This window comes from Megascapheus bottae, chromosome 32, assembly GCF_031878675.1.
Source record: "Megascapheus bottae isolate mThoBot1 chromosome 32, mThoBot2.hap1, whole genome shotgun sequence".
NCBI classification, from domain to species: domain Eukaryota; kingdom Metazoa; phylum Chordata; class Mammalia; order Rodentia; family Geomyidae; genus Megascapheus; species Megascapheus bottae.
In genome coordinates this window covers 3,600,765-3,628,067 of record NC_143540.1, presented here as the reverse complement: position 1 = coordinate 3,628,067, position 27,303 = coordinate 3,600,765, and the positions used below count along the sequence as shown (strand labels likewise).

The 27,303-nt window shown below is 46.4% G+C and overlaps 1 protein-coding gene and 1 long non-coding RNA gene across 2 annotated transcripts in view; one reads left to right on the top strand and one right to left on the bottom strand.

Annotated features, from left to right (window-relative positions):
• The window catches only part of Pik3cb (phosphatidylinositol-4,5-bisphosphate 3-kinase catalytic subunit beta), a 59,062-nt gene extending 44,447 nt beyond the window's left edge, over positions 1-14,615 (bottom strand). The window contains exons 1-2 of the mRNA XM_090323606.1: positions 14,390-14,615; positions 2,668-2,770 (exon numbers count right to left, since the gene is read on the bottom strand). The gene's annotated coding sequence lies outside the window, so the exon portion shown is untranslated. The remainder of the gene's footprint in view (positions 1-2,667; positions 2,771-14,389) is intronic.
• An 8,270-nt stretch (positions 14,616-22,885) lies between these two features.
• Positions 22,886-27,043, top strand: LOC150043040 (uncharacterized). Its single transcript, XR_016533472.1, has 4 exons — positions 22,886-22,969; positions 25,919-26,127; positions 26,441-26,561; positions 26,656-27,043. It is a non-coding gene; the product is annotated as an uncharacterized LOC150043040 (long non-coding RNA).
• Positions 27,044-27,303: the final 260 nt, after the last annotated feature.

Sequence of the window (27,303 nt, the reverse complement as noted above, 5' to 3'; positions counted from 1 at the left end):
AAAGGTTGAGAATCCTTTATCTGAAATGCTCAAAACTAGAATTATTTTAAATTTTGACTTTTTTCCCACTGGGAATTGAAGGCCAAGGGCTCTGGTAGACTAAATGAGCATTCCACCACTGAGCCATTGCCTACCCTTTCTGATTTGTTGTTGTTGCTGTTGTTGTTGGTTGTGGGGCTTGAACTTGGGGCCTAGGTGCCTATCCCTGAACCTCTTTGTGCTCAAGGGTAACACACTCTACCACTTGAGCCACAGCGCCACTTCCAGTTTTTGAGTGGTTTATTGGAGATAAGAGTCTCATGGGGACTTTTCTTCCCAGGCTGGCTTTGAACTGCGATCCTCAGATCTCAGCCTCCTGAGTAGCTAGGAGGATAACACCAGTATCCAGCTCTCATTCTGATTTTTAACCCCTGTATGTAATGAGGAAATCTTTGGCACTAAAGTCTAGATACAATCAACTGTTTCATATACACTCCTTGTACCATGGCCCAAAGAATTTCACACATTGCTTCAGTATGCCTACATTTAGACTATGAGCAGCTTACACAATGTCAGGTGGGGAATTTCCCATTTGTGGTCTCACTTTGGCATTCAAAGTGTTTAGCAAGAGCCAGGTGTGGTGGAGGCTACCCTGGGATCTGTTAAGGACCCATCTGGGACCACAGTGAAACATTGTTTCATTTAAAAAAAAAAAAAGAGAGAGAGAGAGAAACTATTTTGAAGGACTGGGGATGCATCTGAAAGGAAGCCCCTTTGCCAAGCACAGGACCCTGGTGGAATCCCCCCCCCACTCCAAGACAAGTTTGGATTATGAAGTGTTTTAGATCAGGACACTTAATCTGTACTACCACACAATTTTACCTAAGGTATACCCTATGTACTATGAATACAATAAGCAAAGCTGTATTTCATAGCATAGGTGACTATCTAATATGTTCTCACATTGGAAAACTCTTGAGGACAACAAGGCAGCTGTGTCTACCTCTTTACGTACCACTTCCTCCATCATGTGGCAGTCAAAAGGCTACGTGAGCTGCGTACAGCATCAAACAGGCCAGATCGGAAAGGTCATGCAATGCAGACAGCCGGGTTTCCTTCACAATGTCCCCACTGTCTAGGGCAGACTACAGGACAATCTGACCACAGTTATTTTCTCAGGAAAAGCAAAGAGCACATCACATTATCAGAGGGCCAGAAACTGTAGGCGCTCAACAATATCATCTTTATGAACATTATTTCTAACTGCGTAAACATCCAATACATATGAATGAAAAGAGCCCAGAGGCAAAGAAGAAGAACTGGAGGAAAAGGAACTGGCAAAATCTGGAACGCAAGTTTAAACCACACCACAGATCACTGGAGCATTCGTTCGTTCATGAATATTATACAACTCAGCAAGATGCTCCTAAGGCAATCCTTCAAATTAAAGCAGGTCATTTAGCTGGGGTAGAGCTCAGTGCACAGCCTGTGTAACACCCACGCACCTAAAAAATAATGTTGCCATTGATCCTTCTTGATATTTTCCCTATCCTAATTACACAGAAAGTGAAACCATCAAGAACTTCTCCATACTGGTTGTCACCCCACCATCCATTGTTTTCCTTTAACAGCCTCACAGGTCCAAAATGAGGAGTACCTTCCCCCAGCTGTCAATCCAGTTAGCAGGAAGTAACTGGGATACATTATGTATTGTTCAAACCAATGGAGTTAATAAAAACAGACGTGAAAAACAGTGGGGAAGGCCAGGTAATAATGCAGGCTTACAATCCCGTGACTGGAGAGGAAGCCACTAGAGGATTTTGATTAAAGGCCAACCAGGGTAAAAAGTGTGAGGCCCTATTTAAAAAACAAACGAAAGGGCTGGGAATGTGACTTAGTGGTAGAATGCTTGCCTCACACACATGAAACCCTGGCTTCAATTCCTCAGTACCAAAAAAATACAGAGAAAAAGCTGGAAGAAGCGTTGTACCTCAAATGGTAGAGTGCTAGCCTTGAGCAAATGAAGCTCAGGGATAGTGCCCAAGCCCCAGGATTTTCTTGGGGGAGGGGAGGAAGGAAATTAGGAAAAAAGTTGAGCATTAATTATGTTTAAAAATCCATTTCTACTAACTCCAATGTTCCTGGAAGTGGTCACTGTGACCAGAGGACCTACATATTGGTATAATAAATGAATTATCCAGACCTAGCCACTTCCTCTGCATTCTTTACTCCATTCTGCCATAAACATCACCCTGAATGGCCCCTGCTGAGGTTAATGACTTTCTAGTTGTCAAATCTAAAAGAAATTTCTTAGCCTGGCACAATGGCACATACTTGTAAGAATCACATGTGCAAGGCCAGCCCAGGCTACCTATTGCAACTGCCTTGGGAAACCTAAAGTTTCTTCAGTGTTTAATTCTCCAAAGAGCTTCTGATTCCACTCTTCTTCTTTTTTCCTTTAAAAACTTCTGATCTTAACTCTATGTTAAGTAACCCTAACTATCAGACTACCTTAAAGCAAGGCCTGAGATTTCACACACACACACACACACACACACACTCATGCACACATACACACTCACGCACACGCACACACACACACAATTCAGAGATAAACTGCAAGATTCAGAATCACATTCTCCTTCTGAATTCAACGTAAGAAATTTAAAAATACAAATTGGCACTTACCTCAAAATTATAGCCCCCATCTTAATCTTTAAAGAAAATAGATGACATGACTTATGTTTTTAAACTGCAGTGTTCATGGAAGACTTTCAGAGCAGAAGATACACTAAAAGAAAAGATAAAAAGTATTCATTTAAATGTGCTGTATTAAAATGTCATTATTTACATGGTATTGCTTAAAATTATCCACATTAATATATAGGTTGAAGAGCCACTGGAGTTAAAGAGCTTTTTAGTATACTTATTATCTATGTTTCTTTACCCTCTGCTTATGAACAATGCTTTTACTGAATTGTCACTTCCTTTTTCTTTTCTTTTCTTTTGCCAGTCATGGGGCTTGAACTCAGGGTCTGGGCACTGTCCTTGGACACTTTTTGCTCAAGGCTAGCATTCTACCATTTGAGCCACAGATCCAATTCTGGCTTTTTCTGAGTATGTGGTACTGAGGAATCAAATCCAGGGCTTCATGCATGGTAGGCAAGCACTCTACCACTAGGCTACGCTCCTGGCCCCATCATTTTGCTTTTAATTAGTCAGTTCTACATATGAGATGAAGTCTTGCTACCTAATTTTCCCTAGTAGACATAAAACCTGAGGCCTTTTCACCAAAATGGCAGTACAGCAAAGAGAGAGAGAGAGAGAGAGAGAGAGAGAGAGAGAGAGAGAGAGAGAGAGAGAGAGAGAACAGAAAAGGAAAAGAAATACAGTGGGAAAAGGTTAAAAGGTTGGAGTAATAAACAGTATGAGATCCTAACTCACAGCACTATGAGGAAATAAAGCTTCTGAATTCAGAAAATCATTACAGATTGTAGCCCAGGGTTTTACATGCAGCATTCTGCACAGAAATTGATTTAGTTCTTACTCATGCTTTCCAGGCGCTTTTATGTACTAGGATGGATGCAGTCGTGTTCATTTATCTTTATTATGTTTGGAACTTTTCTTTCTACCCTAATAGCTTTTATATATTTACCTCTGATTGAATAAAACATCCGTGTGGTACTAAATGTCAGAACTATTGGAGATTTTCTCATAAAAGCCCTCCTCCCCTCCCTGCTTCCTCATCTCTCTTCTATCCTAAGCCCATTTTACCAGCTTCCTGTTTTCACTTTGCAAACCAGAAAATATACCTCTATTTCCTTATTATCTTCCTATTTTTTACCACAAATTAAAATACTATATAGACCCTGTTTAGCAGTGTCTTTAATAATATATCCTGGCAGTTACTTTGTATCGACTCAAAGACCCTCATTCTTTCCACATTGGGGACATCGGATTATTTACAGGCATTTAAATTGCAATCACAAACAATGTTACAATGAATGAACTCATATAGTGAGTTTATTTGTGTTGCTAGAGGTTTATCTCTCTAGGAATGATTCCTAGGATTTCTCTTTCTACAACCAGTTCTAAATTAGAAATAAGGGCTGGCCAGAGGGCGCCTGGCTCCTCCCACCTGGAGCAGGAGCTCCCGGATACTCCCCGCAAGTGGGTCCTGTCTCAGGACACCACTGCCTGACAGTGGCATTGGGGAAAGACCCAACAATTGCCACCACTTGACCTGTATTTTAGTGAGCATGCTTTACCACTGCCTGACAGTGGCATTGGGGAAAGACCCAACAACTGCCACTGCTTGACCTGTATTTTAGTGAGCACGTTTTCTAAAATAAAGTTAGATCTGCACCTAGGGAAAAAAAAAAAAAACAAAGAGAGAAATAAGGCCTGGGAATGTAGCCTAGTGGTAGCATGCTTGCCTAGCATCCACTAAGCCCTTGGGTTCAATTCCTCAGTACCATATAAACAGAAAAGGCCAGAAATGGCGCTGTGGCTCAAGCGGTAGAGTGCCAGCCTTGAAAAAGCTCAAAGACAGTGGTCAGGCCCTGAGTTCAAGTGCCAAGATTGGCAAGAAAAAAAAAAAGTAGGAAGTGTTATACTGGAAAGCATACCTGCATGCCATGTGCTTTTTACAACTTCTTTTCATGTCTGAAAATAACGGGGAATTGTTTGATTACTCCAGGTTTAGGCCTCATTCACCTTCTTGTCTTCTTTATGACTGGGAATCTTATCCATTCTCTGATGCTTACTATCACCAAACACTGATGACTTAAATTCCTCCTGTGTGCTGTCTACCTGACACCTTTCCTTGGACTTGTGAAGGTATTTCAAACCAGGCTAAAATAAACATTGAGAGCCACTGCTCTGCTCTGCAATCCTTCATTCACCAGCCCAGAGAAAGACAAAAACAAAACCCTATTTCTATCTCTCAAACCCAGCTCTGCAATGTTCCTGACACAGCTGTAGTCGACTAACAATCCATGTCTTGGCTGCACTGTTTAAGTACCCTCCCAATCCATCTCTTCTTCTACTTTTTCTTGAGACAAGAGTTCTACTATGTCGCCCCAATGGGCTCCACAGCTTAGTAACTGACTGATCACCCCACTTTAATCTTACTCTCTGCTTCAACCCTGGTCTCTCTGTAAGTCACCTCAAACAGAGCAACCAGAAAGTAGGGGTATAGCTTGAGTCCTTATTTAATCCCCTACCCCAAGAGGATGGATGTCAGCGGCTCACGCCTGTCATTTCAGCTACTCAGGAAGCTGAGATCTGAGGATCGAGGTTCAAAGCCAGCCTGGGCAGAAAAGTCCATAAGAATCTTATCTCCAATAAATCACCAAAAAACCCAAAAGTGGTGAGGCGGCTCAAAGAGGTAGAGTGCTAGACGAGTTACAGACAGTGCCAGGCTGAGATTTCGAGCCCCACAACCAGACCAAAACCAACCAACCCAAAAAAAAAAAAAAAAAAAAACCCACCCACCAGAGATAGCCTGACCTAGTGGTAGAGTGTTCGCCTGCATGAAGCCCGGCACAATTTATTTGTTTTTATTTTTGAAAATTATATTTTTCAAAGAAAACTGTTACTGAAAAGAGTGACACTGTTTGATGTTTTTGTAAATGTCCTTAATATCGGCTTAACTGAAAACAGTAAGATTAGATCACCACCTCTGCAGAGATTTCACGCATTTACTGCTGCTACAGGGCACGGTTCAATACTTGTAAAAGGCTTGAGAGGGAAAAGGCAAAAGACAATATAATGCTGTTCTGAAAACAATTTAACTTTGAAGAGTCCCCAACCGAGAGCTCAAGGACTCCCCAGAAGCCCCCATCCCACAGTTTGAGAATCAACCACATAGTCTGACCTGTGCTTCCCCAGGATGTCACATAGAATTAAACATCCTCTCAACAAACGTCCTGTGAATAAAACACTCACATTCTAATATTACAGGGAAAAAGATAAGAGGATTTCCCTATGGTCACAGAAATGCACCAAAAAAAAAATCCCTATTGCTGTAAGTAAGAACAGAGAATATATTTAGACCTGGTGTGACACTCTAGATCTGGATTGAACCTCTTCAACATCCAGCCCTTAAAAACATCTCAAACTGCACACAAACACCCACGACTCTAGTCTTCTGGCTAACTAAAAAGCATCCACTTGTGCCAAGAGACAACTGAAGTACTGTTTTAAAAACCTTAGAGAAGAAGGTCCAGGTAGAGAGAATGTCTGTGACAGGCAATGAAGAAAGAATACAAACAAGTGCCCTCGGTTTATAAAAAGCCCTATGTACTTGAAATTTCATCATAATACAGTAAGGGAAAAATGAATTAGGTTTAGCTTAGTGCTGAAACTTGCCTAGCACTCATGAGGCCCTGGGTTCAATTCTCATTAGTGTTCCCCTCCCTTCCTCCGCACCACAAAAAAGTCTATTCTTTTTCCTTGGTCTGGTGATAGAACTCAGTGATTCCATAATCAGCACTACACACACACACACACACACACACACACACACACACACACACACAATTTCACATTACTTCCTGCATTTGTTTTCAAATCAATGTTGCTTACAAATGACCCCCCCCTCCCATCATGCCCCAACAGCAACATTACTGAAGGAAGGACCTGTGCTTGCCTCTTGGTTAACCCTCCGGGCTCAGCACTCAGAGGCCCTGCCATGTAGGTTTGCACCACTGGTCAAGACATCTGCAGAAGCATGTGTGCAGTGAAGGCCTGCAATGTGACTGGAGCACAGTGTCAGAAATGCTGGCCCATAGCATTAGCTGAGCTCCCAACTCCACAGCTCTGCAAGGCCGGTGCAGCCTTTGTGCCATGGAACTGATGATGGCCTTTGCTCCTGGCCTCCATGCTCAACTGTACTAAGAAGCTCTGCACCACGGAGGCTCTGTGCCACCGTTTTGAGGAAGCCTGCAGCTTATGCACCAGGAAAGCTTGCTCTCAGCAAAACTAACTGGATATTCCAAAGGTCTGAACATTGACCCAAGACAGCTCACTGACTGGTCCATGGTATACTGGGAAAGCACCCAATTATTGTTAAGGTAGCTGCCAAACAGGTTAACTTTGTTATCACATTTCCTAAGTAAGTAAAAATCCATCTTTCGTCTCTGAGGCTGGTTAGTTACATTAGATTTTTACTTACCTAAGAAAATAAGGGATTTGATGTGTGAAGAGTACAGAAATTATATCCATTATGCTCACTTAAAAATTTGGCCTAGTGGTAGAGTGCTTGCCTAGCATGCACGAAGACCTGGGTTCAATTCCTCGGTACCACATACATAGAAAAAAGCCGGAAGTGGGGCTGAGGCTCAAGTGGTAGAGCTCTAGCCTTAAGAAAGTCCAAGGACAGGGCTCAGGCCCTGAGCTCAAACCCAGGACTGGCAAAAAAAAAAATCAGAGAGGCTGGGAATGTGGCCTAGTGGTAAAGTGCTTACCAATGTGCATGAAGCCTTGGGTTCTATTCCTCAGTATCACATACACAGAAAAGGCCAGAAGTGGCACTGAAGCTCAAGTGGTAGGGTGCTAGCCTTGAGCAAAAGCAGCTCAGGGACAGTGGCCAGGACCTTAGTTTAAGTCTGGGCAGTGCGGGGTGGGGAGGAGAGGAATACATAATTTTAAATGCCACCAGAGGTGCTGTGTGTGACTTGTCTGGGACACACTGAGTATCTCACACAGTTCAGATGGCAGGGCTGACTGTTACTCTGCAACAGTCAATCAATAAACTAAAACCTCCAAATCAGATTACATTTATACTTCTTAGTAATGCTGATTATTCACTGGACTAAGTATCAGTGTCAAGATGGAGTTTGACCTCTTATTGATGGTCACAGATTCCTCCCAGTGGCTCAGCAGGTGAGGAATTCGTGGAATTCGGCTCTTCAAGGTCCAACAAGCACTGTGGTTTCCCTGTCCACACTAAATCACCCAGGCAAGGCTGCTCATCACCTCCCTTCTCCCCAGTCTTTCGGCCACTTCACAACTGCCACTGACTTCAAATGACAGGACCGCAACTGGTAAGGGCTATAGCTACAGCTAGCAAATGTGATAAATTAGTTATTAGAGATGCAGGCAATGAACTGTGGTCAGGAATGTGGTCAAACTGTAGTTCAAAATAAAGCTTCTGGATTACCCCCGGATTTCCTTTAATCCACGTAATCCTCCCGCTGCAGGCAGGATAATCAGGATCACATTTCCCCTCAAGGCAAATGAGCACTTGCCGGTGGTCTCCCCACTGGCTGCAACAGCTGTGCCACCCAGCTGGGGGGCAAGAGATGCTGCAGTTCCTCCCAATCCCCTAGAGTACTAGGAGAGCAATAGCCCCTAGTGGCACACCTGGCTAACAACATCCTAAAATAAGGGGACTTTCCAGGTTAACATTCTATTAAAAGAGCCAACCTCTGCTCAATATTCAAGGCTAGTACCCTGAATACGGAAATAAGAAGCAGGACATGGTGGCACATATCTGTAATGTCAGAACTTGGCAAGCTGAGATAGGAGAATCTCTAGTTCCAAACCAGCCAGGGCTACATACCAAGACCCTGTCTCAATGGGAGTGAGGGAGGAGGAGAGGAGGAAAAGAGATAGAAAAAAAATTATATATTCTTGAGAAGAAGGAGAAACATAAAGACCCCAGAAGACTGGGACTTCAGAGAAGCCTGTGTTAGGATTAATAAATCTTCTGAGGAAATTTCTAGGTTAACTAACTGCTTTAGGCTGGAACCAGGTAAACAGGATAATGGGGCAACCACAATTGCTATACAGCCCCTCAGTCCCTGGGAAAGTTGAGTACTAAAGAATTTAAGAGCAGGGGAAAAAAATGGACAGGCTAGCAGGAGGTAATGATGAGGGGATGGGGGGGGATTTCAGATCATAATCCCTGACAAAATTGGTCTCTTATCACTCTATGATAACATCCAGTAAGTACATGGGAATTCCAGTTCAGTTTTACTAAAAGTGACAGGGCATATTCTTCTAGTCATCCCTTATAGTTCTTAAGTCTCTATTTATTTCTTTTATTTCTCTATTACTACTTACTAAGGTCTTTTTTTTTTTTTTTTTTTTTTTGGTGGAGGGGATGCTCCGGTTTTTGGTGGGGAGGTTTTGGTGCCAGTCCTGGGGCTTTAACTCGGTGTCCCTGAACTTTTGTGTTCAAGACTAGCACTCTACCACTTGTGCCACAGTTCCACTTCTGGCTTTTTTGGGTGGTTCACTGGAGATAGAGCCTCATGGACCTCCCTGTGCACCAGTAAATTTTGCCCAAAATTTCTGTAAACTTGGAAAAAAGGAGCACAGGCTGGCTCCAATCCATGGTCCTCAGATCTTAGCCTCCTGAAGTAGCTATGATTACAGGTGTGAGCTACCAACACCTGGCTACTTAATATTTTGGGGTTTTTTGTAAGTCAATACTACTCCTCTTTTAAAAATGTCTTTTAATGGTGGGTGCTGGTGGCTTTCATGCCTATAATCTAGCTACTCAGAAGACTGAGATCTGAAGATCACAACTCAAAGCCAGAGCAAACAGAAAAAGTCAGAGAGGGACTCTTAACTTCAATTAGCCAGCAGAAAGTCAGAAATGAAGCTGTGGCTCAAGTGATAGACTGCCAGCCTAAAGATCAAAAACAAAAGAAAACAGAACAAAAACAAAACTCAGCAAGAGCATGAAGCCTTCAAGTTCCTGTACCATCACAAAATAAACTATTGTTTTAAGAAAGGACTTTTAATTAAAGTCTTCACTCATTACTGCACAAAAACAAAGAAAATAATCATTAGTCCATTGACTCAGAAGAAGACTGGCCTAAACTAGAGATAAGCAATCTGCATTATCAGATCACCTGCTAGTAAGGCACAAACACATCCCAAATACACAACTAATTCTTCCTCTTCCCTCACTTAACTAGAAGCTTTTGAGTCAGAACATTTAGCCTGAAGCTGTCCATGTAGCTAGGGACTTGCAGCAAGAAGCAGCAGGGAAAGAGGAAGTGGAGACAAAGCTAGGCCCCTAGCATGGAAAATCCAGACAGACTATGAAAAAGTAGAACGGTCCAGCTGGGAGACAGTGGCCCATCTCACCATGTGTGCTAGCAGACACTGGACTGTGACAGACACTTCTTAACAGAGCTGCCCCATTCAAACCAGGTAATGAAGAAGGGATGCTGGGAAAATTCCAGTTCCCAAAATATGGGAAGTCAGAGGTAGGAGTTTGGAGGAGAGAGGTAGGTGGGGGAGGGGTGAGACAGAAAAGATAGATGAAAGCTGGGAGTGTGGCCTAGTGGTAGAGTGCTTGCCTAGCATGCACCAAGCCCTGGATTCAATTCCCATATACAGATTCCCATACACATAACAGAAAAAGATGGAAGTGGTGCTGTAGCTCAAGTGGCAGAGTGCTAGCCTAGAGCAAAACGTGTCCAAAGACAGTGTCCAGGCTGAGTTCAAGCCCCGGCCTGGCAAAAAAAAAAAAAAAAAAAAAAAAAAAAGCATCACTATGTTTTAGAATAATGAATCATGAATAGACTCCTGGCTACCCAAAAAACACTAGTAATCAGAGGATGCGTGGTGATATGACAGTGTGTGCTCCCCAGCTCAAGAGGCCTAAAGCCACAGCTAAGAGAAATCGTATGGGGTCTTTTCCTCACATTTCTTGTCTGGAGCCTCAGGAAAACGTTCTTTTTTGGGGGGGATGGGAGGCAGATGAGCATTAGCAGTGAGGCTTGAACTCAGGGACTGAACACCCTCCCTGAGCTCTTTTGCTCAAGGGTAGCACTCTACCACTTGAATCATAGTTCTACTTCTGACTTTCTGGTAGTTAATCACAGATAAGGGTTTCGGGAACTTTCCTGTCTCAGGGCTGGCTTTGAACCAACAATCCACAGATCTCAGCCTCCTGAGTAGCTAGGATGACAAGTGTGGGCCTATTTTTCTTTTATCTTTTCTTCTATTGCCCCTACTCCTATACTGCTATACTAAATCCTTGCTAAAACTTCCACTCTATGAGACATCCTTCTGGGGAGGTTCCTTAGAATTGTGGTCATGTTTGGATTTCAGGTCCCTGAGAGATGATTTTGTTTGCTTGTCTATTTTCTGTGGAAACTAAGGAGTTGAGGAACCCCCTCGTTCTTCACCTTGTGGTAAAAGACTTCTCTAATCAGTCCCTAGATTTGGCAAAAAAAAAAAAAAAAAAAAAGAGAGAGAGAGAAAAAAGAAAAGAAAAAAAAGGAGGTTTCTAGTTCAGGACCATGGATAAAAACGTGAGTTGAGGGATAGGAATGTGGCTTTTTGGTAGAGTGCTTGCCTAGCATGCATGAAGCCCTAGGTTAGATTCCTCAGTACCAAGTGAACAGAAAATGCTGGAATTGGCACTGTGGCTCAAGTGTAGAGTGCTAGCCTTGAGCAAAAGATGCCAGGGACAGTGCCCAGGCCCTGAGTTCAAGTCCCAAGACTGGCAAAAAAAAGTTAATAGTTTGTTGATAATATTTAAGGCAGGGCTGAGAATGTGAATTTAAGTATATATAATGTTTATATATTATATATTAAAGCAAAGGAAGTAAAGGATTTTACTTTAAAAGAACACAGTTTGAAAGCCGGGCACTGGTAACTCATGACTATAATCTTGGGTACTCAGGAGGCTTAGATCTGAGGATCAATGTTCAAAGCCAGCCTGGGCATAAAAGTTTTTGTGAAACTCTTATCTCTAATTAACCACTCAAAAACCAGAAGTGGAGCTGTGGCTCAAAGTGATGGAGTGACAGACTTGAAAAAAAAGAGCTGCCCACAATTGGGGGGGTATGTGAGGGGGAAACACAGGTAGAGAAAGGTCAGTCCTCAGCATTGGCATTTTTAAAATTCAAGAAAAGAAGGAAATGTCAACATAAGCCAAGAGGGAGACTGACAGAAAACTCTATTAACTTGGTGGGTCCTTTCCCATTGTGTGATCTCTAGTCACCACCTCCATTCTATAAATGAAACATCTACCTGAGGCCAGCCAATTTTGAGATCCCAGCTACTACTAGAGAGATGGAGGCAGGAGGTGTGCAAGTTCAAAGTCGGCCAAGACAAATTAAGCAAGGACTCTACCTAAAAGAGCCAGGGCTGGGAATATGGCTTACTGGTAGTGTGCCTGCTTAGCATGCATGAAACCCTGGGTTCCATTCTTCAGTACTACATAAACAGAAAAGGCTGGAAGTGGTGCTGTGGCTCAAGTGGTAGAGTGCTATCTCTGACCAAAAGAAGCTCAGGGACCGTGCCCAGGCCCTGAGTTCAAGCCCCAGGACTAGAAAGAGAAGGAGAGAAAGACATAGACATAGAGAGAGAAAAAGACAAAGAGCTAAGAGTATGGTTCAAAGTGGTAGAACACTTGCATGCATGAGACCTTGAGTTCAATCTCCAGCACACAAAACCTAGAACCCAAAGCCTGGACAAAGCACCTGGCCCGCCCAACTCCTGCTATGGAGACTGTGGTGGAGGCCTAGAACTCAAGAGGTAACTTCTGACTCTCAGTCTTTCAACAATGGCTACTTAGTGCTTCTATTATTGGGTTCAATGACCTAAACTAGGAAAAAGAGACATTGTGAAGGCAGAGGTCTAGAGGATCTTAGTTCAATGTGAGACCATGGAGAAAAAGTCTGAGAGAGCCAGGTGCTCATGGCTCACACCTGAGGATCAAAGTTCGAAGTCAGGCAGCCATGTCCATGAGATTCCTCTCTAATTAAACACCAAAGGGCCAGAAGTGAAGCTGTGGCAAAAGAGGGAGGAGAGTGCCAATCTTGAGGGTGGGAGAGGAGGGAGAAGAAGAAAACTAAGGGACAATGTCCATGCTTTGAATTCAAGTGCTGGCACTGAAGGAAAAAAATAAAATAACAAAGAAAAAACAACATTATTTTCTCTACTTCTAAAAAATAAAACACACAAATAAACACCCTGAAGGAATGTCCCAGTTACCATGTGAATTGGGGTATAATTTTTTTTTTTAATGATACCTGCTTAGGTGAATACAATTCCAGTTTTAAACCTACTGGTTTTAAGCTGTAGTTCCATACCTGCCTTCTAAAAATAAAATGTCTTACTTACACAGTTCTGCTTTTATCATAGAACCTAACATTGTAACGTAAAAATCCCCCAATGATTAATGAACTGCTGAGAACCCTGACTCGTTGGAGATGATTTTATTAGGAATCATATTTCCAAACATCCATTGGTACTTCAAAATAAGTACTCATCTAATTTAATTATGGTGACTTCACCAGACGGCAAGACTGCCCACAGAGATGTTTACACAAGCACTTGTCACTCCCTGGAAGATGTAGCAATACAGAAAAAGGAGTCTTGTTTCCAAAAACTCTCCTGGTGTTTATACTCTGTAACAAGTAACTCAAGTGTCACCGGAAGATTGGTTAGACATCAAAAAGCATCTGGAGGGGACAGCTGGTGGCTCGTGCCTGTAATCCTTGCTACTAAGGAGGCTGAGATGTGAGGATCGATGGTTCGGAACCAGCCTGGGCAAGGAAAAAAAAAAATGTGGAAATAAAGCTGTGGTTCGAGGGGCAGAGCACTAGCCTTGAATAAAGGGGATGTTGCGGAGGGGGGGAAAAGAGAGTGAGAGGAACAGACAGCACTCAGGCCCTCGAGCTCCAGGATCAGCATGCAAAAAAAAAAAAAAAAGCCACTCAAGTTTAAGGGGTCTCACATCCGTCCATCCTAACCCCATTCTGAATCCCTGGGGGGCTACCATGCTCACTCAAGGACCCGAGACCCCACGGGGAAAAAAAGACACCTCAGGATTCTTCCAGCACCACGACTCCTACACACACGCTGGAGCTCTGCCCCCGGCCCCGCAGGCCCCCCAGGCCCCCCAGGCCCCCCACCGCGGAATGCACCCGGGGATGGGAGCACCCGGCCTTGGAAGCCAGGCCTCCCCCGCCCGGCGCTGGCGGGTGGGTGTGGGTGTGTCGGCGCCGCACCCCCACCCCGGAGTGCGGAATTTCCTTGAACAACAACACCACGTTCCTGTGTACACGCTAAGAAAGAATTTTTCTCTTTTCTTCTTTAAAGAAAAAGGGAAGCACCTTGAAGAGAGTCGGGGAGCCCCCGGGGTGTCGGCGGCGGCGGACCGGACCCGGGGCGAAGGCCGCCCCGCCCCAGCCGCGCGGAGCCCCGGCCCGGCCCGGAGCCCGGGAGGCCTCGGGGCGCCGCTGCCCTCCGAGAGCCCCGGGGCGTCCCCTCCGCACCCCACACACGCGCGGACAGGAAACTGGGGTGCAAGCCCTCCCCCCACCACCAACGACACACACACAGGCGCCGGCTTTCCAGTCAGACACCGGCCCCGACGCCCCGCGGGTCCCACCCGGCGCCGCATCCGGGTCCCCGCCGCCGCCGCACTCACCTGCCCTGCGCTGCGCCGCCGCGCCGCCGCGCCGCCGCCGCCGGTTCCTGAGGGCGTCCGTCAGCAACCCGCGCCGCCGCCGCCAGCGCCCCGCTCCCGCGCCCCCATCCTCGCCTCTCTTTCTCTCCGTCACCCCCTGTCTGTCCACACGACGCACTACACCCTCCCGACGCGGCCCCGCGCTCCCTCCGCCAGCGCCGGCCGCCGCGACCGCCGCCAAACACCGACCGCCCGATCCGGCGCGCGCGCGCGCTGCCGCCGCCGCGGCCGCCGCCGTCGTGCGCGCGCCTCCAAGCCCCGCCTCCCTCGGGGCCACGCCCCTTTCTCCGCCCACCACGCGGGACGTCCAATCGCTGGCCTCCGCGGCTGCACCAGCTGACCGCGGCGCCCTCTCCAGCCGGCGGGCCGCCATCGGTTTGAGGTTGCGGCCGATGGAATCCCCGGGGCAAGCGAGTTTGAAGACAGACCTGAGCTCCTGTCCTGGAACTTGGGAATCTATGCACCCCCATTCCCCAGGTACACCGCCCCCCCCCACTTCCTCATGGGTCCTCAGACTTCTCGGCTTGGCTGGGGATGGGGATGCTGGGCCCACGCTAGCCACGGTGACTGCGCTGTGGACGGTCACTTCCATGGGAACGTCAAGACCTTAGAGCCCGAGACGGGCCGGGAGTCCGGCCTAGCGGTAGAGTGCGTGCCCAGCATGCACGAAGACCCGCGCTCGATTCCTCGGTACCACATACATAGGAAAGAAAGCTGGAAGTGGTGCTGAGGCTCAAGTGGTAGAGCTCTAGCCTTGAGAAAGTCCAAGGACAGTGCTCAGGCCCTGAGCTCAAGCCCAGGACTGGCAAAAAAAAAAAAAAAAAGCCCAAGATTGATTGATTGGTTTTGGTAATACTGGGGATTGCACTCAGGGTCTTGAGCAGGCGCCCTGCCCCGCTTGAGCCAGGCTCCCCCCAGCCCTCCCAAGATTCTTCTACATGTTCAGGTTTAAGGTTAGGACAACTGAAACAACTGTTTGCAGAGAGGACTCACCTTTCCCACCACCTTTTATTTATTTTTTTTTTTTGTGGCTTGCTTTTTCTTTCTGTGGTCCCTCACCACAACCAGGAAATTTCGCAATCCTTCCTTTACTGACAGGCTTGAAGGTAAAACAAAATTGTGGAGCAAGGGGATAAGAACTCAGTGGGAGACTGCTTGCCTAGATAGCATGAGGTCTTGGGTTAGATTCTTTCTATGTTTGCATATTTACATATTGTAAATCTACTGTAGGGTACCCCGTGTCCCTATAATAGCTCAACCGGGAGAGTACATGGACATAGAATGTATAAGTAGGGGCCTAATGGTAGAGTGTTTGCCTAGCATGCACGAAGACCTGGGTTCGATTCCTCGGTACCACATACATAGAAAAAAGATGGAAGTGGTGCTGAGGCTCAAGTGTTAGAGCTCTAGCCTTGAGAAAGTCCAAGGATAGTGCTCAGGCCCTGAGTTCAAGCCACAACTGGCAAAAAAAAAAAAAAAAAAAAAAGAATCTATAAGTAAAGCCAAGTAGAAAGGAAAGGTGTTGCGTTCAAGCCTCAGTAAGAGAAAAATACATAAATAAATAATGAATAAACATAAAGTTAAAAATGAAAATAAGGGCCAGGAGTATAGCCTAGCGGTAGAGTGCTTGGCTAGCATGAATGAAGCCCTGGGTTCAATTCCTCAGTACCACATACCCAGAAAAGGCTGGATGTGGTGCTGTAGGTGAAGTGGCAGAGCACTAGGCTTGAGCTAAAGTACTCAAGGACGGAGCCCAAGCTTTGAGTTCAAACCCCAGGACTGGCAAAAATTAAAAAAATAAATAAATTAAAGCAAGCATGGCCAAGCACTCATGGATTATTATTGTAATCTTTGCTACTCAGGAAGCCAAAATCTGAGGATCAGAATTCAAAAGCCAGCCTGGGTAGGAAAAGCCATGAGACTATCACCAAAACTGGCTAAAATGTGAAGCTGTGGCTCAAGTGGTAGAGTGCCAGCCTTGAAAGGACAAAAGCAAAGAAACAGTATCCAGATCCTCAGTACTCAATACTGGCACACGAAAACAAAGTGCCTCAGTCCCAGCCATTGGGTAGCTGAAGCCCTGGGCTGGGTGATGCTGACATGGATAAACAACAATTCCATCTCTGCAACTTAGGGTGCACAGGAAGAAACAGTCATTAATGAAGTCATCCCACGATTAACTGCAAATTACATCTAAGTGTCATAGTGGGGGGAGGGAGAACGCCTGATATTGTGAAAGCAAATGATAATAAGGAAATTAATCTAGAAGGGAAGCAAAGGTTCCCCTAAGGAAGGAACAAATAGCTTCCAGTTTGAAAAACAGCCAAGTATAATTTGGGTGTGGAATGGAACCTACCCCAAGCAGAAAGAACAGTGTAGATAAGTAGGAATACGGTCATTTGGGAGATAAATTAAATTAAAAAAAAAAAAACGGGAAAGTCTGGAGATGTTCTTTAGTATAAATCACTTGCCTAGAATGTACAACACCCTCGATTCAATCCTCAGTACTAAATTTTTTTTCATTGTTTTTCAGTGGCAGCATTTAAGAGTTGCAGCATTGCTGGTACTGGTAAGTCAGGCCTGTCATCCTAGCTCCTCAGGAGCCTGAGATCTGAAGACTAGTCAGGGAAGTCTAGTGGACCCTTCTCTCCAACAAACCACCTTTTTAAAAGGCTGAAAGTGGAGTTATAGCTCCAGTGATAGAGAGCTTGTGTTAAGGGAAAGAAAAGCTCAGGCAGCAGGCTATACAGGAACTAGAAGTAATCTTCCTCGCTGTTAAATAGAAATTGCAGAAGGCCATTGTTTTGGACTAAGCTCTTGTGCAGACTAGGCTAAAAATCAAATTGAGGTCACTGACCAATACAGATCTTTGTCACCAAGCTCCAAGTAAACCTATTATCCCACCTGCAGAGAGATCAGGACTATGGAGATAAGGACCGAATTGCCTCATTTTCCACAGACATGATCCTGGAGTTTCACAGGCTTTAATCATTTTACAGAAATGATAACCTGAGATGAACTGGTCAGTTACTTTTCCATTGCTCTGTCTCCATCTTAGAAGGAAAATAGGTTTGAAATGACCAATCTGTGTTTGTTTGTTTGTTTGTTTATTTATTTATTTTTGACTTTCCTCAGCCTGTCTCAGCCCAGAAACAGAAACACTTATTCTTTTGTTTTGTTTTTGTGGTTCTGGGGTATGAACTAAGGCCCTCCATGCTTGTCAGGCAGACACTCTACCACTTGAGACACTTGGCCAGTCCGTGCTGTTGTTGTTGTTGAACCTGGGGTTTGAACTCAGTGCCTTGGTGCTGTCCCTGAGCTTCTTTTGCTCAAGGCTAACCCTCTACCACTTTGAGCCTCAGCACCACTTCCCATTTTTCTGGTGGTTATTTGGAAATAAGAGTCTCATGGACGTCCCTGCCAAGGCTGGCTTTGAACTGCAATCCTCAGATCTCAGACACCTTGGGATGACAAGACTGAGCCACTAGTGCCCAACTACACTAGTTGTTCCTTAGATAAGGTCTTGCTGTTATAGACTGCTAGCCTGGCTTGTAATCCTCTTATTTGTGCTTCTCTTTGTCACTGTGACAACAGAGGTACCTAGCCATTATACTTCCTCTATAGGGTGGAATGGTAGACACATACCACTGAGGTCTGTGGGTTTTCTACCACCTGAATGATCCCCCTGAATTCCACTTCATGGAAGGAAGTAGAAAATAAAGCCATTTAAGAACATCAAATCTGAGGGTTGGGAAGGTGGCTTAGTGGTAGAGTGATTGCCTCGCATGCATGAAGCCCTGGGGTTTCATTCCTCAGTACCACATACACAGAAAATGCTGAAAGTGGCCCTGTGGCTCAACTGGTACAACTCTATCCTTGAACAAGAAAAACTCAGGAACAGTGCCCAAGCCCTGAGTTCAAGCTCCAGGACTGGCAAAAAATAAACAAAAGCTGGATGTGGTGATGCAGCTCAAGTGGTAAAGGATCGGCCTAGAGCACAAAAGTTAAGGGACAGTGCTCTGACATTGAGTTCAAGCCCTAGTAGTGGCACCAAAAAAAAAAACAAACCAAAAATCATACTGGGGATTGAACCAGAGCATTGTACCTGATAGGCAAGCACTTTGCTACAGAGCTACAACAATTTAAAAAGAAAAAATCTTTCAGTGAACTTTCTATAAGAGAACTGAGTTAGCCCCTGGGGATTCTGTTTTGATAGTGTATGTGTGTGTGTATGTGTATGTGTGCACTCACAGCTCCTACCACATTGTAAATTCCTGGAGTACTGAGTGTATATCTATTATTTATTTTCCTACCTCTGACCATGAAACCCCGGGTGTTGTTGGGCAAATCTCTTTCACTTGCAACCATGTAGCACAGTGCTGAAATCTGAAATAAAGAATGGGATGCCATCTCTTTGGGGCCAGCGCCGCTGTTCCTGCCACACCACTGACACCCCCCACCCCCGTCCCATAACCCGCCCTCCAAAACTACAGTCAGTCTGTTCACTGTTTTCTGAGACGAGGCCTAATGCATGGCATTCGTGGCAGCAAAATTTCAAAACAAAACACAAAGAATGATAATCGACTTTGAGCACCATTAGGTCATCTGTTATTTGAAAAAGAAGGAAAAAGAAAAAAGAATAGGGAAAACACACCTGACTGTACATAGGATAAAATGGCCTGGAGGATGTAACACAGGCCAAGCAAAGCACAGAAATCCAGAGTTCCCCCTGTTACAGCATCCGGAAATTGTGTCTGTACTTCCGCTCAAGCTCATTCAATGAGCTTTGCAGGTGTTATTTTCCAGTGGTGAACATCTGGGGAGGACTTGGAAGTGGAAGAACAATAATCATCCTCCTCTTCCTCCATCCTCTCCTCCTTCTCCTCTTCCTCCTTTAACAGAGCCTCTCTACATAGCTCCAAGCTGGCCTTGAGCTTCTCTTTCCTCTGCCTCCATGGTGCTGGAATTGTAGGTATGAGCCAGCCACCCCACCTACCTTCTTACCACTTCCAAACAGACAAAGCTGAATGCAGTGCTGGAAGAGCGTTTGCCTCGCATGCATGAAGCCCTGCATTCGATTTCTGGGTACGACATAAACAGAAGAAAAAAAAAAAAAGAAGAAGAAGAAGAAGTGGCACTGTGGCTCAACTGGTAAAACACTACCCTTATGTACAGAGAGGCTCAGAGACAGTGTTTTGGCCCTGAGTTTAAACCCCAGGACTGGGGGGAAAAAATTCTCCCTAGAAGCTGTGTGCAGGTGGCTCACACCTGTAATCCTGGCTACTCAAAGAGGCTGAAATTTCAGAATCACAGTTTGAAGCCAGCACAAACAGAAAAGTAAGTGAGACTCTCATCTCAAATTACCCACCAAAAAAAAAAAAAGGGGGCCAGAAGTGGAGGTGTGGCTCAAGGGGTAGAGCCCCATCCTGGAGTGAATAGAGCTAAACAAGAGTGTGAGGCCTTGAGTTCAAGTCCTGGGGCCAGCACAATCACTCAGCTAGAGAGGATGTAAACTTCAGTATTCAGGAAAAAACAGCAAAACAAAATACAACGGAACAACCAAGACTGACTCAAGAGCTTTCTTGGGGTTGTGATCCTTCTGGAAATGAGGAAGTGAGGTGGGGATTTCACTGCGGCGAGCCTTCAGACAGGTAACTAACTACTTGTTACCTCTGCTCGTCTAGCCTCCGGGCTTCGGCGCTGAGGTGAGGCTCGGGGGAAGAATGCTGGCCCCAGAGGGCACTAGGTGGGAGAAGACCAAGTGTAGGACCTAGAATGAGCATCCAGGCTGGGCTCCCTGGGGATCAGGAGCCAAATTGGATTTGGAGAGACCAAGTGGGTGTTAGAGATTTGGTTATGGTCGCTTCCAGGTGTGACATCTGGCTAGCCAGACTCAAACTGGAGTAAAGACTCAAATCGTGTGTTGAGGCAGAGGCCAGATGCCAAGCCTAACATAGGGTGCAACAGGATGGAGGAGCAAATGGCCCACGGTATCCAGGTCCTGCTGGGTGTTTGGCTCTTGACCATATCTTTGGTGTTTCCTGCTGACCAGACAGGTACAAGGCTCAGAGTTGAGGTTTGAGCAAAGTTGCACACCCTCCAAACCCCTCCCGCAAAACTCTTCTTAGTTCAAAGACTGACTGACTCCCTGTGCCTGCAGGAGCCAGTACACTGACTGCCAAGCAGCTGCGGGAGCTTGGAAGGTTTGTGTTTGTTTTTCAACAGGAGAGAACGATCAACTGGGTATCAGGGGCTCCAGCCTGCCTGTCAACCTAACTGTGCAGGAGGCTGAGATCTGAGGATCCATGGTTCTAAACCAGTCAGGGCAGGAAAGGTCAGGAAACTCAACTTCTCTCCTCCTCCTCCTCCTCCTCCTCCTCCTCCTCCTCCTCCTCCTCCTCCTCCTTCTCCTTCTTCTCCTGGATACTGAGGCTCTGCCATTTGGGCCACACTTCCAGTCTGTTGTGTGGTTTTCTTCCCCCAGTTTGGTTGTAAAGACCTGTTGCGCTGCAGCAGGACCTGGAGGCAGCTCTGAGCTCTGAGTTGAAGAGCTCTGGCTTGGGAGTTTGAAGGAATAGGTCTGATGGCTTCGGGAAGTAGGAACTTGGGGGCTTGTAGTATTTCTCCCACAGTTCTTTGCCACCTCTGTCACTGAACGCTCATTGTCTGGACTCTCTAGGGCTCCCCCGCCCCCAGCCCCAGACTTTGTGAGTCCCAGGGGAACAAACTCTGTGTCTTATTCACCTCATCTGTCTCACAATGCCGCCCAGCGTGGGGCCTGACACTTGGAAGTGTCTCAAAGAGTTATTTGTAAAATGAATGAACAAATGAATGCTTCTCCCCCACCCCATCCAGCTCTAGATGGGATTTGCAAAGACAAAAAGAGTTGCCCACAGTTCAATTATACGCCTTCCTCAGACTCGTGTGTGTGTGTGTGTGTGTGTGTGTGTGTGTTGTTGTTGTTGTTGTTGTTGTTGTTGTTGTTGTTGAGCTTGAATGCTGGGCCTGGGCACTGTACCTGAGTTCTTTTGTTGAGGGCTAGCACTCTTCTACTAGAGCACACAGCCCCGCAACTGGTTCTTGAGTGATTAATTAGAGATAAGAGTCTCAGGAGGAGGTTTCTGTCAGGGCTGGCTTTGAATGACAATCTTCAGATCTTAGTCTCCTGAGTATCTAAAGGATTACAGGTGTGAGCCATCAGCACCCAGTCCCCAGACTCAGACTCCTACCTCCAGGAGAGTGTGTGTGTGTGTGTGTGTGGTGTGTGTGTGTGTGTGCGTGTATTGGTGTCCTGGGGCTTGAACTCAGGGCCTGGGCACTGTTCCTGGGTTTTCTTTTGCTCCAGGCTAATACTCTACCAACCACTGGAACCATAGCAGCACTTCTAGCTTTTTCTGTTTGTGTGGTACCGAGGAATCAACCCAAGGCTGCATTCTTGCTAGGCAAGCACTCTACCACTAAGCCACATTCCCAGCTCCCTGGCCTGGCTTTGCACCATGATGCTCAGATCTCAGTCTCCTGCGTAGCTAGGATGACAGGCGTGAGCAGGGGAGGCCTGCTTTCATTTGCCATTTCCCAGGTGGAATGACAGCGTGAGACTGGTTAGAAATGAGATCTCCAGGGCAGAGGCCGAAGCAGGAAGGGAAGTCTGAGATATCTCTGGTCCTTAATCCAATTCTCCTCCTGGAGAGTTCACTAGCCTCCCCTCCTGGTCCTAACAATGAAAGGAAAGAGGAAGTGAGAAAAAATAAATAAACTCCTGTAATTGAGTTAGAAGGGATAAGTAATTACCAGGACCTTGGAGTCTGAACGAAAGCAAGTCCCAGATGAGAGGATTATAGAAATCAGTTGAGGATAAAGTGTTGGAAAATTAGTTGCAAATATTGAAAGAGCTCCGTGCAGAATCAGACAGGCAGGGATGAGGAAAGGTGGTATGAGTCACACGGTGCTGGGGCCAGGGTCTAGGGATAAGGGGAGCAAATTAACAGCCTGCCTGGGATTTTACAGCCTGGGCAGTGGCTTGATAACTCCAAGTATCTGAGTATCAGTGCCTGGGGGGACGGGTGAGTCAGTGCCACAGCACCCAGGCTTCACACTACCAGGCAAGTGCCAAACACCTCTCCCTGAGAGGCAAGCTGGTAATTCCAATGCAGAATCTCAGCCCTGCCCAGGAAATGGACACCCTGGGTTCTGGAGGGTGGGGGAGAGAGGAAGGCTTAGCCACTGCCCCTGAGCTTTTCCACTCAAGGCTGGTACTCTACCACAAGAGCCACTCCCACACTTTGGGCTCTTTGCCCGTTAACTGCAGATAAGCATCTGCAGCCTGGCTTCAACCCACGATCCTCTGATCTCAGCCTCCCCAGTAGCTAAGATGACAGATGTAGGCCCAGAAAGGAACCTGGAAACCCAAGATCTTTATTGTTTGTCTGTCTGTCTGTCTGTTTGTTTGTTTGGTGACAGGCATGCCTGGCAGTGCGGAATGTGCCTTGCTGGCTCCTGAGCTGCAATGAGGAAGCAGGGAGACTGGCGCCTTTTAGGAAGGTATGAGGTGTCTCCTCAGCCAGATATTTATGGTATGACTGTTGGAAGGATGACAGAAGCAGGTTGTATCACTAGCCTTTGTTCTGTGCTTCCAGACATGAAAGATTACAGGGAGCCAGGTAGTAGCCAGAATAGAAAAGGTTAGTTGGACTGGGTGTGGTGACACACACCTATAATCCCTGCACCGAGAGACAATTTGAAGTCAAGCAGAAGGAAAGGGGAAAGGAAGGGAGGGAGGGAGGGAGAACAGGAGAGAAGAACTCATATTAAGAAATCATTTGTACATATTGTCAGATTCTGCTGGGCACAGTGGCTCGCGCCTGTCATCCTAACTACTCAGGAGGCTGAGATCTGAGGATCGTGGTGCAAAGCTAGCCCAGGCAGGATAGTCCATCTCCAGTGAAGCACCAGAAAACTAGAAGTGGTGCTGTGGCTCAAAGTGGTAGAGTGCTAGCCTTGAACAAAAAGCTCAGGGACAGTGCCCCGAGTCCCATGGCCAACAACAGCAACAAAAAGATCCCATCTTTGGAAAGAAGTTGATACTAGCTAACTTGTTTGGGCTTTTTTTTGACTGCTCACACCCCATGGCCCAGGTTGGCCCTCTTGTCTGGGGGAGTGTTGGGATACTAAGCATTCGGCGCCTTGCTCTGTTTGGTGGGGGGCCAGCACAAAGCAGGAGGATAATGCTGTTGACAGTTGAGCATAGCTTTGGAGGCAGAATGTCACTCCGAGAAAGATGGCAGACAGACAGCCTGAAGGACAGGCCAGGCAGCATTCCTGGTTCAGTGAGGAGAGCCAGCTGGAGATTTGGCTGGGTTATCCTGGAACTGTGTCTGTGCCTGCCCCGGGTCTTAGGGCAGTGCCCGGGCTCACCTCATAAGGTTCAGGGGCTGTGGGTCAAGGTAGGCAACAGAAAAGCTGCCTGGTGGACTGAGACTGTGGCCTCGTGGTAGAGTGTTCAGCTGGCATGCACGAAGCCCTGGGTTCCATTCCAAACACACAGTACCATATACACAGAAAAAGCCAGAAGTGGCACTGTGGCCCAAGTGCTAGAGCACTAGCCTTGAGCAAAGAAGCTTAGGCATAGTGTGCAGGCCCTAGGTTGAAGCCCTAGGACTGGCAAAAAGAAAAAAAGAAAAGAAGAAATACATATTTATCTGTGGGTCAAGTGGCAGAGAGTACCAGTCTTGAGGCAAAAATCTGAGAGTGCAAAGTCCCTGAGTTCAAGCGTCAGCATCAGCACACACATACACATACACACGGGATTCGACTCCCAGCCTTTGGGGCATGGGACTTACGCAATAGCTCGCAGGTCCTGAGTCTCTCAGAGTAGAGTTGAGCCATGCTCCTGACACCCCTGAGTCTCCCAACTTTCAGGTGACCTATTATGGGCTTGCCAGATTTGGGACCCAAGATTTGGCAGGGGAAGGGAAAGGAGGATTTTCTCAGGGGAAACAGTTGGAGGCTGGACCCAGGGGAGAACTAGCAGCAGTCCATTCATGCAAAGCAAATGGCGAGCAGAACAAAATGCATCTCCCGCCCCCCCCCCCCAAGAAAGAGGAGGGCTAGCTTCAACAAATGGAGCCCCAGGCCCCAGACCTGTGGCTTTCATCAGAGGAGGGGACTCTAGGGGGATGGCAGGTGGCTCGGTCCTGGAAAACTGGGCTGTGTTCATAACTTTCAGAGGTTGAGTGATGCATCTTCCGTTCCTCCCTTTCGTCATGAAGGAAATATTTGGCCTCGGGTGGCCTGACTAGAGCTGTCATTTTTCACAGGTATGGGAGCTGGACACATTCCCCCCCCACACACAAACTGGCCAGTCACATGCCATGCTGTGAACTTCAGTGAGTCCTTATCAAGATCCAGGCCACGGGGCTCCATCCACAGGTTTCTCAACTCCCTGGCTAGTTCTTGCCTTAGCCAGGTTCTCACCTTTAATCCTGTGAACCAATCTCCTCCCCCCCCCCTCAAGCCTTATCCTCCCTTCTCCACCACTGGCATCAGATATATATATATATTTTAAATTAAATTAAATTAATTAATTAATTAATATTTTTTTTGTTGGTTGTGGGGCTTGAACTCAAGGCTTCCTGAGTTCTTTGTGATCAGAGCTAGAGTTCTACCACTTGAGCCACAGAGCCACTTTCAGTTTTTGATTGGTTAATTGGAGATGAGTCTCCCAGGGGACTTTTCTGCCCGGGGCTGGCTTTAAACCTTGATCCTCAGATCTAAGTGTCTTGAATAGCTAGGATGACAGGCATGTGCAGCTAGCACCCAGCCTAGCCTCAGATCTTGATTCTTTTACCTCTGCATAGTTAAAATCACACGCACACACATGTAGACACACACATGCACACACATGCACTCCATCATACCTGGCTCATTTGAGATGGAGCAGCTTGTGAATTTTTAATCCCTTGAGTGGCCTCAAATCATGATCCTCCTGATTCCTGCCTCCCAGGTAGCTGTCTCTATTTAATTTATAAAAATAACTATGAGTGAGTGAATGAAGTCCTATTCTTGGTCTTGGAGATTCCCCCCCCCCCCATTTTTGTCCTTCCTCTTTCTCCTCCCTCTCTTCTTCCTCCTCCTCCTCCTCCTCCTCCTCCTTTTGTGTGGGTGCTGGAACCTGAACTCAGGGTGTAGGTGCTGTCTCTTCACTTTTTCACTCAAGGCTGACTCTCCTCCACTTGAGCTGCAGCTCCATTTCTGACTGGTAGTTTTGGTAGTTACTAAGAGAGCTAGCCTTGAGGAAAGCCCGGGGACAGTGCCCAGGCCCTGAGTTCAAGCCCCAGGACTGGCAGGAAAAAAAGTCTTGGCTAGCTGGCATTGAAGCATGATCCTCAGATCTCAGCCTTCTGACTAGTCAGCACTCCAGGTGTGACCCAGCACTGATAGTGTGCCTGGCTTAGAGATACTTTTCATGACCACATCGGTTCTCATTTCCAGGTTCCCACAGCCAAACTTCTCCGCTCTTGTCAATGGACTTGGAAAGGAATCATTTAGCCAGTTTGAAGTCTTGCTAACTGCTCTGCCTTCCTGGCCACAGAGAGACCACAGGCCCCATATCAGTCCTCTTGCAGAATCTAGATCTACTGTGCCGTCCACTTTCTCTGAACCCATCTAGTCCCTGGAGCCCTATCAAAAACAGAAATGAGGTTAGTTCGCAGGAAATGGGGTCGATTTGGCAACAGATGGTGAAAAATTGACCAACGTTGGGTTCATGCTACTCTCAGTTGTTGCAAGACGTGGTGAAAGGCTGAGCTGCGCCATGAGAAGGAAAGGACAGGGAGGAAGGGGGGAAGAAGCCGCTCGGGGCAATTTGGGCTAGACACTGACATGTGACTGCTTTCTGGACGCCCAGGGTGGGAGGCTCAGCATGAGGCTGGCTTTGGCTGAAATCACTAAGTGCTGTTTACTGAATCCACCTAGTGCTAAGCATTTCTCTTTTTCTTTTCCACTTTTTGTCAGCCATGGGGCTTGAATAGCTAGGATTACGATATGAGCCATCAGCGCCTGACCTGAGCAAATTTCTGCTAAGTGAAATGAAGCTGGACGAGTATCTAGGGTAGAGCCTGATACATCTGACCTGGTAAATCAATGATTATTGCGTGAGTTAAGGAAGGAATTGAATTCCTGCACCTATATTTTGATTTAACAGGCGATAAATTCCCTTTGATCTTTAGGGCTCAATCTCATTCTTTGCCATGAGACCAAAGGGCAGGCCTATCCTCAGTCCACTCCAACATCAAAGGCTGAGGAGAAGGCATTTGATTGACCAAGTTTCTGGAAAACTCCAGGAGGGCAGTGAGAGGAAGTTTTCTGTTGGGAAGATGCTTCAAAAGCCATCGGTAGTTTCCTCAGAGCGAAGAGGTTCCTGGATCAAGGAGTTTATTTGTACTTAGGAATTATTAGTAATGTGAACACAAACTTAAATTTACTATAAAAATTATCCCAGGGCTTCTGCCACCAAATATATTCTTGCCATCCATCATTTTAGATTGTTTGGCCTTTACTCCACTCCCTCCATGGGAATAATGAGATCGGAGGACAGAAATTAAACAGCTTCCCATATTTGCCAACAGTGCTGGAGTTTCTCACTGTGGTGGAAGCGCTTCGGGGAGAGAAGAGTGACAGGCCTCCTTCCTGAGTCACCTCAAAGACCAAGCTTACTGGCCATCCCTTGTGTGTTAAGGGTAGGAGCCGGGAGAGATCTCACACCCCTGAGCTTGGTCACTTAGTCTCTTTCTAATACAATAAAATAAAACAACCACCACCAAACACCCTCCAGCCAGGCCCGGAGGCTCACTCCTGTAATCCTAGACATCTGAGGA